Below are 16801 nucleotides of genomic sequence, written 5' to 3' on the forward strand. Positions count from 1 at the left end.
TAGACTGGAAACAAAGACTTTACGGTGGGAATGTTGACGGACAGTGCGGGAATATCAAAACATTTTTTCGAAGTGCTCAGCAAAAGTATATATCAGGGAAGAGGAAGGACTGTAGGAATAGGCGTAATCTGCCATGGGTGGCTCAGGAAATAAGGGAGTCTATCAAACTGAAATAGAAAGCATACAAATTGGCAAAGACCAAGGAGAAACTAGGAGATTAGAAAAACTTTAAAGATCAACAGAAAGCGAGATGGGATTGGGGGAGAAAAGTGATGAGGAGCTTTCCCCAGGGCCAGAATAGCAGTTTACACTGCTCGAGGGGAACGTAATGTGTGGGGGACATATGGCCTCTGTAATTGTTGAAGCACTTAACTGTTACCATAGAGATAATCCTGATCAAGTTAAAAATCACATCACACCCCAAAAGCTTGTACTGCCAAATAAACCTGTTGGACTATAACCTGGTGTTTTGTGATTTATAAGTTTGTCCACCCCACCCCAGCACTGGCTCCTCCAAATCAGAATCCTGATAGACAGCCCCACTGAAACTTAAGCGTCTGTCAGATACTTGAGGGAGCCACGGGGGCGAGGGGGAGGGGTGTGTGGTTTAACCACAAAGTGCTGAACTGAACTAGACTTTCTAATTGCCTTTGCCATGGAGATAATACTGATAGACAGTCTCTATTCAAAGTCTCAACCCACAAAGGTATAAGAATGGGAGCTGTACATCGGACAGGCAGGGAGTTACTTGATGCTGCCTGAAGGCGTTTTGCATGTACACTATCCATATTACTGCCATGTTTCATCAATAACGATTCAAAGAAGACTTCTCAGAGTTGTGTGCCTAGTTATTCCTATCCAGCAGGGTTCAGGAATATGAGTACACAGCAGTCAGTCTTCACAGTGGAGCATACGAAGAACATGCCAGTATTTGATAAGGAGACTGAGAAAAGTGAGGACCTAGAAATAACCATTATCACGAAAGAGTTAGAAATGGGCAAGCTAACGGAGTTAAAGGTACACAAGTCTCATTGCCCTGATGGAATACATCCCAGGATACCAAAGGAGTTAGTGGCAGAAATAGCAAATGCACTGAGAGTCATAGAATTCTGCAGTAGGAACAAGCACTTTGGCCCAAACTGGCCCATGCCGACCAGAATGTCCATCCACGCTAACCCCATTTCCCTGCACTTGGCCCATCTGCTTCTGACCCTTTCCTATAGATGTATTTGTCCAAATGCCTTGTAGCTGATGTGAGTGTACTCACTTCAACACTTCCACTGGCAGCTCATTCCATATACATACCACCCTCTGTGTAAAACAGTTGCCCATCAGCTTCCCTTTCATTCTTTCTCCTTTAACCTTAAACTGATGGCCTCCAATCCTTGAGTCTCTGGGAAAAAGACTGACTGCATTCACCTTTTCCATGCCTCTCATGGTCTTATACACTTCTAGAAAAGAACCCCCTCAGTTTCCTCTGCTCTAAACATAAAACACTCGCTTGTCCAACTTCTCCTTATAACTCAGAAACTTGAGCCCTGACAACATCGTTGTAAATTTTTCTGTACGTTTTACAGTTTAATAACTGAAAATGACACTGCATTCATCACATTTCCAGTGTTTCCCCACGGCGCTGGAACCGACGTGACAATGCCCATGGATAACAATCCATGATCGAGAATTAACTCCTTTACAACAATCCCGTTTTCATAGTGTTTCCCAAGGTGCAGGTATCCTTGTGTCTCTCTGGTTGCATGGTTAATTAAAGGCTTGTCCTTCTACAAAGCAAAGCTGTGGCGTAATTGTTCCTGGGAAATGTGCCATGATTTTACAGAATTTCTAAAAAAAAATGAAATCTCTATCCCCAGTCACCACGCTGACACGGACTTGGATGTGTCTCAGTACTTTTACCGTCACACTGAGATTTGGAATATTCGCCCACGGACAGAATACACACCTTTCCTTCCATGTGAAAAGGCCAATGATATTCAGAGCGGCACGGATCAAGTAACTATCAGATCTGAACGTAAAGTTCAATTTGAATTTCTCAACCACAAATCCACCCTTTCAGTACCCTACAACAGAGAAAACAAGGTACCACTGTTAATACAGGATGGAAATTCATAAGACAATTATAGTGTTAAATTGTATTTTCCTTGATCCCCCAAACCTTTAAATCTCAGTCTCACAATTTCTCTCTTCTGTGACTGAAATACAAACCAATCTCCTCACTCCTTTCCTCCACACCCGGTTTTCACACTCTCTCTCCTCTCTTTGAATTCAGTTTCCTAGCTCCTGTCTGCAGACTAAGAACCAAACCAATGAGTCTGACTCTGCGTCCGCCGGTGGTCGCGAGGGGGGGGGGGGGGGGGGTGAGGAAGGAAACACTGCACACACTGCTTCCTGCACACTCTGGCCAAAACCCATCTTACTAGGATGAGCCAAATTAGAATTCTAATTACAGGCCCATCCTTGTCCCTTTCCATAATAACCCTGAATCTTCACAAAAGCGTTCTGATAACTTTCTGCAAAACGCTGCACCGCTGATAGTCTGATCACATGTCAGGGTGCCAGGAAACGGGCCATTCCCCTGGATCCTGCTCCCAGAGCGAGGAAGGTGCCAATGACAGATTAATCCCTCACACCCACAGCCTCCTTCCCAGGCACTGACCTATACCAATCCCACAATTGGCCAGCACTGTGCCCATGAACTTGTCTCCCCTCCTACAGCACGTGCTCCCGATCATACAGGAGTCCGGGTGATTGACAGCAGCTGCTGCCCAATATATCAGAATCCCTACAGTATGGAAACTGGCCCTTTGGCCAAACAAGTCCATACCGACCCTCCAAACAATAGCTTACACAGACCTATTCCCCGACACTATATTTATCCCTAACTAATGTAATTAATACGATGGGCAAATTAGAATGGCCAATTCAGCCGTCCTGCACATCTTCGGACTGTGGGAAGAAACCGGAGCACATGGAGGAAACTCGCTCTGACACGGGGGGAATGCGCAAACTCCACAAAGACAGTCGGCCGTGGCCGGAAACGAACGCGGGTACCTGGTGCTGTGAGGCAGCTGTGCTAACCACTGAGCCGTCTGTATAGACGGGAGGGGCCAGGGCTGGAGGACTGGGACAATGGGATTGTAAACAATGAATGAATGTGGAGACCACTGCGGGATGGACAGGTCAGTGAGGGACAGGAGCAGTGCAGCAGCAGGAGGGGATCCTAGACAAACTGAGCAATGGGAGAGTCTGACAGGAGAGAAACTACAGGATAGGTTCTGTTTGGACGCTCAGGCAGGCACAGCTGGGAGACAGCATGGCCTGGTGGCTTGGGCATGTTTTCTAATCATCCTCTTGAAAGATGTTGTTTCTCAACTCTGAACCCGATCCTCCTGATCCAGAGGTAAGGACACTGCCACCATTTCCTGGATACAGGGATACAGGGACTGTCTTTCAAAAGGAACTCATCTGTGTTGATGACATTAACAAGACTCAATACAGAGTCACTGACAAAATGCTGGTGTACTTGAACTTCAGAATATTAACACCTATAACTGGGCAACGCAGACCCAATATACAGAGTTAAACCCTGGATACTAATAACAGCTTTGTGCATGGGAAATCATATCTCATGAATTTGACTCAGGTATTTTGAAGAAGTAACAAAGAGGATTGCTGAGGTCAGAGCATGGACATGATCTACATGGATTCAGTAATGTGTTCGACAAGGGTCCTCATGGGAGACTGGTCCGAAAAGTTAGATCGCATGGAGTACAGAACAGTCCCGAAAGTAAAAGGCAGAGGGTACTTTTCAGGTGTGGAGGCCTGTGACCAGTGGTGTGTCACAAGGATCAGTGCTGGATCGACTACTTTTCGTCATTTATATCCATGATTTCGATGTGAACAGAAGTATTGGAAGTAAGTTTGCAGATGACACCAAAATTGGAGATGTAGTAGACAGTGAAAAAGATTACCTCAGAGTACAAGGGGATCTGGATCAGATGAGTGAATGTGCTAAGGAGTTCAGTTTAGAAAATGTGAGGAGCTGCATTTTGGAAAAGCAAACTTTACCAGGACTTATACAGTTAATAGTAAGTTCCTGGGGAGTGCTGCTAAACAAAGAGTCCTTGGGAGTGCAGGTTCATAGTTCCTTGAAAGTAGAGACGGGGTGGGCGACTGACAGGAGGGGCAACCGACGGTGGGGGTGCGACCAACAGGGTGGGGGGCGCGACCGACAGGAGGGGGCAACCGACAGGGGGCGACCGACAGTAGGGGACAAACGACAGAGAGGAGGGACAGACCGAAAGGGCGACAGATGGGGGAACAGTCTGACGGGGGGAGGACGACCCATGAGGGGTTGGGGCGACCGACAAAGAGGCTGGAACAGACAGAGCGGGGGGAGACGGGGTGAACAGAGGGGGAAGATGGAGAGTTATTTCATAGACCTACAACTCAACCCTGTTCCTGTTTTCTCATCCTCACCTTAATTCTCTCTGGAGGGCTCAGAACAACTGCATAGTTCTTGGAAAGTAGAGTTTCAGGGAGATCAGCTGCTGAACGTGGCATTTGGGACACTAACATTGAATGGAATGTGCTGATCAATGAATGGACTCTGGTTCGAGTCCACTGTCTGTGTGGTGTTTTCACATTCTCCCTGTGTGTCTGCGTGGGCTTCCTCTGGGTGCTCTTAATTTCCTCCCACAAATCCAAATACATGCAGGTTAGCTGGATTAGCTTTGGGTAATGGTAGGTTACAGAGTTAGAGTGGAATGCTGTTCCGATGGTTGGTATGGTCTCATGGGCCGAACGGCCTTCTTCCACACTGTAGGGATTCTGTCACTGAGTGTAGGGGTTAGGAGGTCACATTGTTGCTTGGTAGGGCATTGGTGAGGCTAGTTTTAGAATATTGCATTCAATTGTAGTCTCTCTGATTTCAGAAAGATGTTACCAGAATAGGACGCAACCTCTTAATGGCAAGTTCTTGGGAAGTGTTGACAAACAAACAGACCGTGTAGTGTAGTTTAATAGTTCCTTGAAAGTGTAGTTGAAGGCAGACAGGTCGGTGAAGGTGGTGTTTGGTATGCCAGCTGTTATTGGGTAGTGCATTGAGTATAGGATTCGGGAGTTCATGTTTCGGTTGTACAGTTTATTGGGTCGGCCACTTTTGGAATCCCCAGAATGCCTTCAATTCCAGTCTCCCTGCTATAGGAAAGATGTTGGGAAATTTGAAAGAGTTCAGAAAAGATTTACAAGGGTATCGCCAGTATTAGAACATTTGAACCATAGGGATAGGCTGAGGCTATTTCCCTGCGGCACTGGACACTTTAGATGGCTTTATCGAACTTTATAACATTATGAGGAGCAATGATAGGGTGACTAGTCATGGTTTCTTTGGAATTAGTTTGGAATGTCATCATGATCTGCAGAGACATGGTGGGCTGATTATTCCGGTGCTGTAACTGTTATGATTTCCAGGGGGTAGAATGTTTCTTGAAGGAGCAACAAAAATGATTGATGAGGCCAGACTGGTCAACATGATCAACGTGGACTTTAGGAAGGCGCTCGTGGAGACTGGTTAGCAAGGTTATATCTCATGGAATAAAGGGGAACCAACTATTTGAGTACAGAACTGGCTTAAAGGTAGAAGACAGAGAGTTGTGGTGAAGGGATGCTTTTCAGACTGGAGGCCCGTGGAGTGTCACAAGGATTGGTGCTTGATCCACTATTTTTCATCATTTATATCAATGATTTGGATGTGAACATAGGAGCTATTAGTAATTTTGCAGATGACGCCAAAATTGGACGTTTAGTAGACAGTGAAAAGGCTGCAATGTTTCCTGCAGCTGTCACTATTTCAGATGCTGCCCAACCAGCTGAGGATCTCCAGCACTTTTTAGTTTTATTGCAGATTTCTACCATTTTGCTGAAGCACATGGAGACAGAGAGCTGTACAGCTCCGTACTATGCTGTCTCTGATTCCTGGGATGACAGGACTGATGGATGAAGAGGGACTCAATCCTCATTTAATCCTCCTTTCCTTTGGCTTTCTGAGCCGCTGACTACATCACTCATATTCTACCTCCCATTCCCTGTCCTGAATGTGACCCATCTAAACCGACAGTTTATTTCCCATCCCCCTGCCAGACTAGTTAGAACCACAACAAGAGAACTGGCAATAGCCCACACGAGGAGAGTTGACCTCGGTCTGCCCAGGGGTAGCCAGTCAGTCTGGTACAGGTCCCAACTAACCCAGAAACAGTCCCACTGCCTGAAGAATCTAAACCCTTCTCTGGTACACCATTACTCCAGCTACACAACCAGCCGATCTACCCTCTTATTCCTGCTCTCACTCGCACACAGCACTGGGAGTAAGTCTGACATTGTATTTCAGGAGCTGCATTTTAATGAGTCCCTGCTCTCCCAATATCAAACTTTCAGACCCCCCTCCCTCTGTTTAGCGATGTCGTTGGTATCTGTGTATTCCACAACCACGGGCTGTTTACCCTCCAACTCCAAAATGTCCTGTAGCCGCACCATGATATCGCGGATCCTGGCACCAGGGAGAGAACATACCATCTTGGATTCATGGCTGTGGCCAGAGAAGTGCCTGTCTGTAATCCTGACTATTGAATCCCCTGTCACTCTCTTTCTTCCCGTTCTGGGCAGCAGAGCTATGTATGGTGTCATGAAACTGGCTGTTGCCGATTTTCCCTGAGACCGACACACACACACACGAATCCCAAGCAGTATACACTATCTGTTTGGGAAGGGAATAATCACTGGGAACTCCTGCACTCCCTTTCTGAGCCTTTTACTTGATCTGATGCACACCCATTCCCTTTCTGCCTGTGTAACCCTCACCTGCAGTGTGACTAACTCACTGAACGTGCTGTCCATAACATTCTCAGTATTGCAGATGCTCCACAGTGAGTCCACTCACAGCTCCAGCTCTGAAAAGCAGTATCCCAGTAGCTGCAGATGGGAACATTTCCTGCACACACAGCCGTTAGGGACACTGAAAACATCCCTAATTTTTCCACATTGTACAAGAGGAGCACACCGCGGATCTGAGGTCTTCTGTCACACAGCCTTTCTAGATTCAGGTAGTTACTCTTATTAAGAGAATTTAACTGAGCGTGCAATCTTCCTACCCTTCAAACATATCCATTATAATCAAAATCCTGTGTTCTTTACTTAAGCTGATATTTTATACCTTAAAAGCTGTTACAAAATCTCCACAGGTATCGCTTACAAACTGGCTGTTCCGTTTGGGACCATGTGAACTTCTGAATGGGGGGGGGGGGGGGTGAAAGAAAAATGAGTTTCAGCTTCACATTCTCCCTGTCCCACCACGCTCTGTTTACACTCAACTCGAAAATACTCATTGAATCAAGCAGCACTCACAGTGCAGCCCTGACATTTTCATTGCCTGCTCACACCTACACTGCCCTCAGCCTCCTGTACTGTTCCAATGCATCTCAATGGGAGCTCAGGAAAAGCATCTCATCATTCAATTCAATCCTTTATAACCGCAGAGTCAACATGGACCTCAGCAGTTTCTGGATGAACAGACAGTTGTTAGAATCTGGAACATTCCACCTAAAAAGGTACTGGAATTTGTGTTCATAAGGAGTTGCATGGAATAGAAGATAAGAAGTTTACAGGTAAGCATCATGAAATGGGCGATTGGGACTAAATCTGACAGTCCCTACAAAGAGACGAAGTGTAATTTGGACAAATCTGCGATCCCTCTCAGACCAAAAAAGACCCCGAGTCCAGTTGCCTGCCACTTTAACACATGAGCCTGTTCCCTGGCCAACATCTGTCTTATTCTTACTACAGTGTTCCAGGGAAGCTTGATGCAGAATACTCCAAGAACATACCAAATGACCCTGCATTTCAAGGACTGCAATTTCCCCACCCATGTGATCAACAATACCCTTCAGTGTATCTCCACCACTTCCCGCACCTCTGCTATTGAACCGCACCACTCCAACCGCAGCAAGGATAGAACCCCCAAGTCCTCACTTTTCAGCCAGATACAACACATCATCCTCTGTCATTTCCACCACCTACAATCAGACCCCACCAGCAGAGATACCTTTCCCTCCACACCCCTTTCAGTATTCCTCAGAGACCATTCCCTGTGACTTCCGCATTAGATCCATGCTCCCCACCAACCCATCCTCCACTCCCAACATCTTTGCCTGCCATTGCAAGAGGTGCAAAACCTGGGCGCACACCTTCCCCTCACCTCCATCCAAGGCACCAGAGGTTCCGCCCACATCCAGCAGATATTTTACTGTACATTGGGCCACATCCACCACAAAATCCTAACTACATCACTCCTGGAGGAAGAATATCTCATCTTCTATCTTGGGACCCTTCAACCACAGAATCAACGTTTCATCATTTCCCCTCACCCCACCTTATTCCAGATCCAGCCCTCCAACTCAGCACCACCCTCTTGGACAGTCCTATCTGTCCATCTTCCTTCCCAATTATCCACTCCACCCTCTCACCATTACCTTCCACCAGCATCTTCCTATCGCCTTCCCAACTACCTTCCCGCCAGCCCCACACACCCATCCTATTATCTGTCAGCCCTCTTCCCCACCCTCACATTCCTGCTGAAGGGCTTAGGCCCAATATGTCAATTCTCCTGCTCCTTGGATACTGTCGGACCTGCTGTGCTTCTCCTGCGCCAAGCTTTAACGTAAGCTGGAAGAACAACACCTCATTTTGTACTCGGGGACCCTTCAGCCCTCTGGCCTCAAAAATCGTCCTCTCGCCCGAGTCCCCCAGCCCACACTCCAGGCCTTGTTATTGCATAGCCTGCCATTACACACTACCTACGGTTAGCCACTGACAGTCTCCATTAACATCAAATCACCCTCCGCCAGCCAGATCGTTCTCCATTCCTTTGTCCAATTGCTCCTATATCTCTCTTTGGAATCTATCCCCACCTATCATTTACTCCTTAACCGCTACCTTCTGCATATAAACTGACATTGTTTCTCAGTCACATCACTTCTGAGGTAGGGTCATTGGATCAGAAATGTGAACTCTGACTTCTCTTCACAGATGCTGCCAGACCTGCTGAGCTTTTCCAGTATCTTCTGGTTGTTGCTTCTGATTTAAGCATCCGCAGTTCTTTTGATTTTCATTTACTGAGAGTTTCTAATTCAGGTATAGCAGCCTACATTGTGTGTTTATAAACCCTCCCAGTGCACACTGACTCCATTTCTCTCCCACTCCCTTCACGCTCACTGGGTCTCTTCCCACCCTCCGCCCAGTGACACTGCACCTGCACAGCTCATGGTCACATGTTGGCCTATTGGCAACGCCCCTCATTCACTCCCATTGGCTAGAGTATGACACTGAGTCTCCTATTTGTCCATGTCAACACACGCTGCTCTTGATGAGGTGGGAGCTCCCATCCCTGGCAGCTTACACACCTCTATATCATCATAGAAATACTGCCCACTGACCATTTCCACCACTGGAGCCATTGGTGGAATATCCGCATCATGTGAATTTTATATTATTTTTAGTCACCACCGAATCATTATTTCCAAAAGACATTCTTTCTTAAACATTGTTTAGCATGTGCATGCTGCAGTCAATCCGAAATGAAAGAATGATCCTAATTGATGTATGCTCAATAAAAATTTCATCCTATTTTTCATGTTGAATAACTGCTACTTAGCAAGGACAATGTTTATAATTAAATCGCACTTTTATTCCAGGTGAGGGAATTTGGTTTGCATTATTTAAAATGAACTTGTTCACTGTGTAAAATGATCAAATAGATCTCAATTTCAAAGCAAAGTTGGTTACGTTGCCATCCAGCTTGACATGTGGTGTCCTCTTCTTTCAACCACACGGGTATTAGAACGAAACGTCTGTTAATGACATGCGTATAAAGACACATTAAATCATTTTTCATGCTTATGCTGCATGAATCTGCGGTTATTGATCCACAGTTTAGGTTCAGTCCCTACAGTTAACATGCTGACTTCTCCAGTTGTTCATAGTGCAATGTGATGCATCCAGTGTGTGCATAACGTTTTGGAGCTTGCTTCCCACATCTTGTGTTTATCTGTGCCTTATGTCCAGCATTCATCAATGGCGAGAGCAACGGGCGAGGGAGAGACCAATGCGTAAGTCTCTCCGTGCCCATGCACGGCACCAACATCGGCAATTCGCCACTGTGCATTTACAGCTAGTTCTCGGTGCTCCTACACCCATGTCCTGCCCCTTTTGAAATATCTCCATTGTTTTGTGCTGTCTCTCTGTGCTCTTCTCACCAAGATGAATCACTTCTACTCAACCTGCTCCAGATTTCATCTGACAAAACAGTCATTAAGAATCCCACTGCATAAACATACACTTCGCATCTCTAGTTATTTGGTGTTCCTGGATCTCTTTCATACAATAAGAAGTCACAGCAGCTTGACTTGAAAAATAAAATCGCGTTCCTTTTCATCATCCCAATGCGATCTACATTTCAATGCAGTTTAGGCAACTGGCTCAAAGTATTCTTTGAGATTTTATAATAGCGTCGATGCATATAAACTGACCATTGGAGTTCCAATTTGAATAAGGCAGCAGTGAGAGTACAAAAATAGCAGCATTAGAAACAGCGACGAGAGTGGGATTCGAACCCACGCGTGCAGAGCACAATGGATTAGCAGTCCATCGCCTTAACCTCTCGGCCACCTCGTCACATAGACCCGGAACGCTATGACCTTATTAATAAGTGAATTGTATAAATTATTCAGAACAGCAGATATTTCTCCCTGGTGTTGGTGAAATGATCAATAGTACAGTACGGTTCCAAGACTATGGTCTGACCTCTGGGTTGTGGGGCAAACGCATTCCCACTCTGCTCACAGTGATTTGAACAAAAATTAAGAAAAGACTATGTGACAAGTTCTGTTGAATTCTGTGAAGATTTGAAGTCAACGGAATGAAGAACCCGAGAAAGCAGGAGGTGTTCTTTCAAGAAAGAGTTGGATAGAGCTCATAAGGATAGTGGAATCAAGGGTTATGGGGATAAGGCAAGAACAGGATACTGAATGAGAATGATCAGCCATGATCATAATGAATGGTAGTGCTGGCTCGAAGGGCAGAATGGCCTACTCCTGCACCTATTGTCTATTAAATTGCCTGTGAGGAATTGTTTTCCAGACTGGACGAGAGTGCATAGTGCTCAATGTCATTATTCAGAACACCTTTCTTCCATTCAGATATTTTTGACACACACTTGTGTACAGGACAGACAATTTCAAAATCCTAAATAAGGCTAAACTGACAATTGAATTCAACAATGCAAAAACCTTGATCTGTATCATTTTCCTGGGCCGTGCAACACCAAGTCACTGTATGATCACAGCAACAGAGTGAGCAAGTGTCAGAAGGAAAATGACTGCAGTGCCAGAGCGCATGCTGGGAACAACAGTTGACACACGGGAAGTGCATTTCCCACAACAGAAAAAATTCCCAAACAGCAGACTGCGGTGGAAGAATTCTGAGGGGGTTTACAATTTGGAATTCGATGCCAGAGACACAATGGAGATCTGTCATTGAGTCTGTTAAAGATGAAGATGTTAAGATTTCTACAGATGAAAAACAAAATAAAATGTTCATTGGTTAGTGAAGGCAAATGTTGAAATTGTATATTTCAACCATCTACCCATCTTTGCAATCAGTAGCTCACCACTTTCCTCACACGGGGTCAGAACCACTGGTGAAGATGATCGTATAATCCCCGTTATTAGCCATGGAATCAGAGAAACTCGGTTTCCCAAACGTTAAGGTAGAACCAGGAATGTGGAGGTAAGCATTAATGTGTTGCTCCTGTGCTGCAGGTGACCAGTGCACGGTATCTCTGTTCCAGTATAGTGGGCTATGCTGTGCCGAAGTTTTAAGTTTGAGTCTCACATGGAGCAGCTTCAATTTGTCATCGTGTTGAGGGTGACGGATCGAAGGTGATATTGAGCAAAGCCAAGTTTATGGGAAAATACCCGAGATTGTGGATTGAGAAACGACCTTTTCTGGATAATGAATCCTTGATCAACAAACATACTGCAAGTATCTAAAACGTGTAGAGACATGTGTGGAGAGAGAGCCAAAGGTGATTTTTCAGTAGGTAGATAACGTTTCCCATGTGCACTGCGTCAAATTCCGGGAAAATAGATGTTGAACTGGTTTCATGTTACACAGTTTGTTACAAACTCACAAAGGTTATTGCAATAATTAAAAAAAAATCACATAGGACCGTTTGAATATTGTATTGAATTGAATTTTGTTCTGAGCATATTTTATCTTTAATGACGTGCTGCAGAAAAGTACAGAGGGTTAACAACACAAAAGGACAGAGTCTTCTTGGTGCATTTCTTGGGTGGAGTTATGAATGTACGAAATATACATAACATTATGTGAATGTGGTACAATCTTTAAAGTAGGTGTTGCGTCTCCAAGTGACAAGGAAGAGAAGGAAGCGATTCTGACCATCCTCTTAACACAACCTGGGGATAACTTGGATGTGGGAGAGCGGACAGTCTCGACTGATTCCAGCATTAACAATCTTGGTCCGTGTGGCAACAAAAGCAGGAACCAGGAACTGCTGATCTTGCTTCTTAAAATAGGTGAGTAATTTTTGAAGAGCATAGATATTTCTCCCTGTTGTTCATAAAATGATCAAGAGCAGAGTACGGTTCCTTGAGTATGGTCTGACTTCTGGGATATGGGCCAGGGCACTCCCACTGTGTTATATTCTGTTCACAAGATCTGACCACATGGAAAGAAATGACAGTGACAAGATCTATTGAATCGGATTCCGTGAAAAACAGAAGCCGATGGAATGAAAAGAGCCATGAGGGCGGGAATGTAACATTATCGGGGAGGAAGATGTTTTCCAGACTCGAGGAGCGTGCACAGTGCTGTTTCCAGGGGTCAATATTTGGATACGTAGACTGAATCAGCATCGGCTGTTATTGTACTGCATCTTTTGTACAATGTTGCAAAAGCACGGGCCTTTTGTATAGAGGGGACAACTTCAAAATCCCCAATGATGCAAAACACACAAATGAGGAGAATAACAAAGCAACCGCAGAAACTCGTGTTACGTCATAGGGTAAACTCCCCTGCTCAACTTTCTCTCAAATTCGTTCTCTGTCAAATTCCTGAGCCTGAGATTCGAACAGTGAATGGTCTATGTTAATAAAAACTGCTCTGGTCTCGCAACCTCAGTATTTAATACGCCCCTCCATGTATGTGTGACAACAGTCATTGATCCTTCACTGTGTTACTTCAGCGCACGTAGAGAAGAAATAAATATAAGAACAACACTCACGTATGTGACTGGGATTTGACCCGATGCTGCTGCAGCCAATCGATTCAGCTGTAATTGAAATTGCTTCCATCTTTCCTGTGCTGGAAATGAAATTGCATAGCTTAGTGGTGAGTTTTCATGCGTTGAATTGGACCCAGTATTCTTTCTCAGGTTGAAATTTACTGGGATATAAAGGCATGGTGAAAGACACGGTAGTGTTTACTGGAAGGATACGTTAGGACGGATACGGTTGAGTTCACTTGATACAAAGTCGATAGAAACGACAGACATGACGCTTTCTTTGAGATAAAACCACGAGAAAAGGAAAGAGCAGATTTAATGGGAAGGTGGGATAGATAAAGAATCATGTAGGAGAAATCAGGAAAGACTTAGTTGTGTCTGAAGGGAGGTTATCCAGCTGATGTAACGTTGGTAAGAGTAAATCTGAGGGAAATTCCTTCGTTTAGGTGAGTGGAAATTAGAAGTTGGAGTTTCAGAACCAACGGGGAATGATGAAGAAGTTTGGAGCAGACTTTGTTTATTCTGAGAATTATTGAAATCGGAGATGAATTTTCAGAAATAAAAACATTTTAGGATCTGATTCCATTGTATTTCAAAAGTCATGTGCAGACACACAGGGAGTGAATTTAACAGTGACAGAGATTCTTGGCTACCTGGATGGCGAGGCAAAAGGGACATACTCTCGAATTGGATAACATTCATCGGAAAGAAATTGCATAACCTGCAACTGAAAATGTTAAGTATCAGAAGAGCTGCTGGCGTTGATAGAGGTTGCAGTTCATTCTGCATGAAATATTATATATTGTAAATACACTGAGCTGTTTGGTTTAGCTCTGCATTGAATGGAAGTCGGTTAGCTCAGTCCGCTGACGAACCAGTTATGAGTAAAGTGAGACCAACAGCATGGGATTAATTCTCTCACTGTCTCAGGTTTGCATAAGGATCATCATCTACCCCTCTCACCTGATCTGTAATGATATGGTGCCTCTAGTGAGTAAGATTTGGCCTGTAGATATAAAACATCATTATCATTACCATCTGTTGCCTTGAACATTTGGTCACAATCACTCGAAAGAAGAGTGAGTCCATTTAATACTCACTGACCTCCGCTTCAAAAATCCTGTGACAAGACTCGACCTTATGCCAGTTGCATCCTCTGCTCCTCCCAACAGAAAAACTACTTGTTATACCTTTGCCAGATTTACTGACAACATTCAAACTCCCCAAAGAGATAAATCTAATACTTTCGATTAGATAATGAGCTTTGCGTGTTTGCAGGAAATGGAATGATATTAAATTAGTAAACAGACTTTCCCAGAATGTAATCCAGTGCAGGGAGAGTGATTTGAGAAAGTCATTAAGCAAAAGTTTCATCTCTGTTTCTCTATCCACAGATGGATATTCACCTGGGGAATATCTGTAGCTTTTCATATAATAATACAGTGTTAATGGTAGGGTTCTTAGTCAGGTGGAGGAACAGAGGGATCTTGGGGTCTATGTACATAGATCTTTGAAGGTTGCCACTCAGGTGGATAGAGTTTGTAAGAAGGCCTATGGAGTATTATCGTTCATTAGCAGAGGGATTGAATTCAAGAGTCGTGAAGTGATGTTGCAGCTGTACAGGACTTTGGTTAGGCCACAGTTGGAGTACTGTTTGCAGTTCTGGTCGCCTCACTTTAGGAAAGATGTGGAAGCTTTGGAGAGGGTGCAGAGAAGATTTACCAGGATGTTGCCTGGAATGGAGAGGAAGTCGTACGAGGATAGGTTGAGAGTTCTCGGCCTTTTCTCGTTGGAACGGCGAAGGATGAGGGGTGACTTGATAGAGGTTTATAAGATGATCAGAGGAATAGATAGAGTAGACAGTCAGAAACTTTTTCCCCGGGTACAACAGAGTGTTACAAGGGGACATAAATTTAAGGTGAAGGGTGGAAGGTATAGGGGAGATGTCAGGGGTGGGTTCTTTACCCAGAGAGTGGTGGGGGCATGGAATGCGCTGCCTGTGGGAGTGGTAGAGTCGGAATCATTGGCGACCTTTAAGCTGCATTTGGATAGGTACATGGATGGGTACTTAATCTAGGTTAGAAGTTCGGCACAACATCGTGGGCTGAAGGGCCTGTTCTGTGCTGTATTGTTGTATGTTTCTATGTTTCTATGTTTTCTAATTGATAAAAATGTGAAACTGGAGTTTTCAAATAAATGTTACTTTACTCAACATTGATTTCAATTGTGTTTTAGTATGATGCGCTAATAATCCCTTGTCAATGTCAGTAACAGCATCTTTAGATAAGCATTGAACTTAGAACCATGGCATATTACGCACCTTTAAGTAGCAGGCGCTAAAGAATTGCGCGATTGAAGCCGCAGACAGCAAGCTGGTCACATATACTACTCACACCTTAGGAACTTTAACTCCACTGCTCTACTTTTGCTGCGGTTCTGAAATTAAAGCTAATGCAGACGAGGTGAAATTGACATGGACCTGTGATTATTGAAGTATCAGGTTCAGGAAAGGGGACACATAAAAATATGCAAATTAGACTTGATTGAAAAATGGGTATCCTTTGGTTCCTGCATTGTTTACAGACAATGTTACATTGCCGCTGTCGCCAGGCCTTTCCTTCGATTGGCTTCAATTCGAATCAATAAAACTTCACAACTTCCTTCTGAAAGGTCATACTGGTAACATGAAACATACTGCATTCATCAATAATCTTCACTATTCCTACATCCATGAACACGTTGCACGGTTTCCATGAATACTTAAGATGTAAGAATGTGATGCAAGAATAAATTCAAATCCAGTTTAAATTGTAAAGTAGGAAGAATGCCCAGTAAGGCTCAGAATGTCAGAAATTCATATACGTCTCCGTGTCCAGAACTGCAGCAGAACAGAGGTGTAATTTGTCCCTGAATCTACACGTTTGCTTGCTCGATGTGTCCAGTTGGAAACCTGTGTGAAGGAGCATGCAGTCTGACAGAGCGCTTGGGAGAATCCTCGATTGTCTGATCTAAACCTTGTCTGATTTCCATTCTGGCTGTGAGAGCGGTGGGGTAAACGGGAGGACCTTGATATTCCGTAGTGTAGATTCACATTCCAACATATTATTGTTGAAAACGCTCTGTCAGAGAGGAACAGATGGACGCTATTTCAAACACTGGTCCTACCCCGCCATTTGACATCGTCATGACTGACCAAATACATCAATATCTTTCCCCCGTCCATCCACAACAGACTGTCGCCCAAAGGGAAAAAGATATTTAAGCAATCGATAATGCCTGTGCAATTATTGGAGTGAAATGCGTTTAGAGACAGTGGGTTTCATCACGAAGTTTGCAGGTTTCGGGGGTGAGCAGTTGATTCTGGTCTGATCATGCTTCAAATGATATGATTCCGTCAAAACTCACCAACAAGGGAGTAAGGAATTTTCT

General features: G+C 44.4%; 1 long non-coding RNA gene and 1 other non-coding gene across 4 annotated transcripts in view; both read right to left on the bottom strand.

Annotated features, from left to right (window-relative positions):
* LOC148139494 (uncharacterized) overlaps window positions 1-16801 on the bottom strand; it is a 1679690-nt gene that overhangs the window by 1159799 nt on the left and 503090 nt on the right. The window lies entirely within an intron of this gene.
* Window positions 10659-10740, bottom strand: trnas-gcu (transfer RNA serine (anticodon GCU)). The gene has a single exon. It is a non-coding gene; the product is annotated as a tRNA-Ser (tRNA).

This window comes from Chiloscyllium plagiosum, unplaced genomic scaffold (assembly GCF_037043375.1).
Source record: "Chiloscyllium plagiosum isolate Xiang-an unplaced genomic scaffold, Cpla_swu_hap1 HiC_scaffold_38, whole genome shotgun sequence".
Lineage (NCBI taxonomy): Eukaryota > Metazoa > Chordata > Chondrichthyes > Orectolobiformes > Hemiscylliidae > Chiloscyllium > Chiloscyllium plagiosum.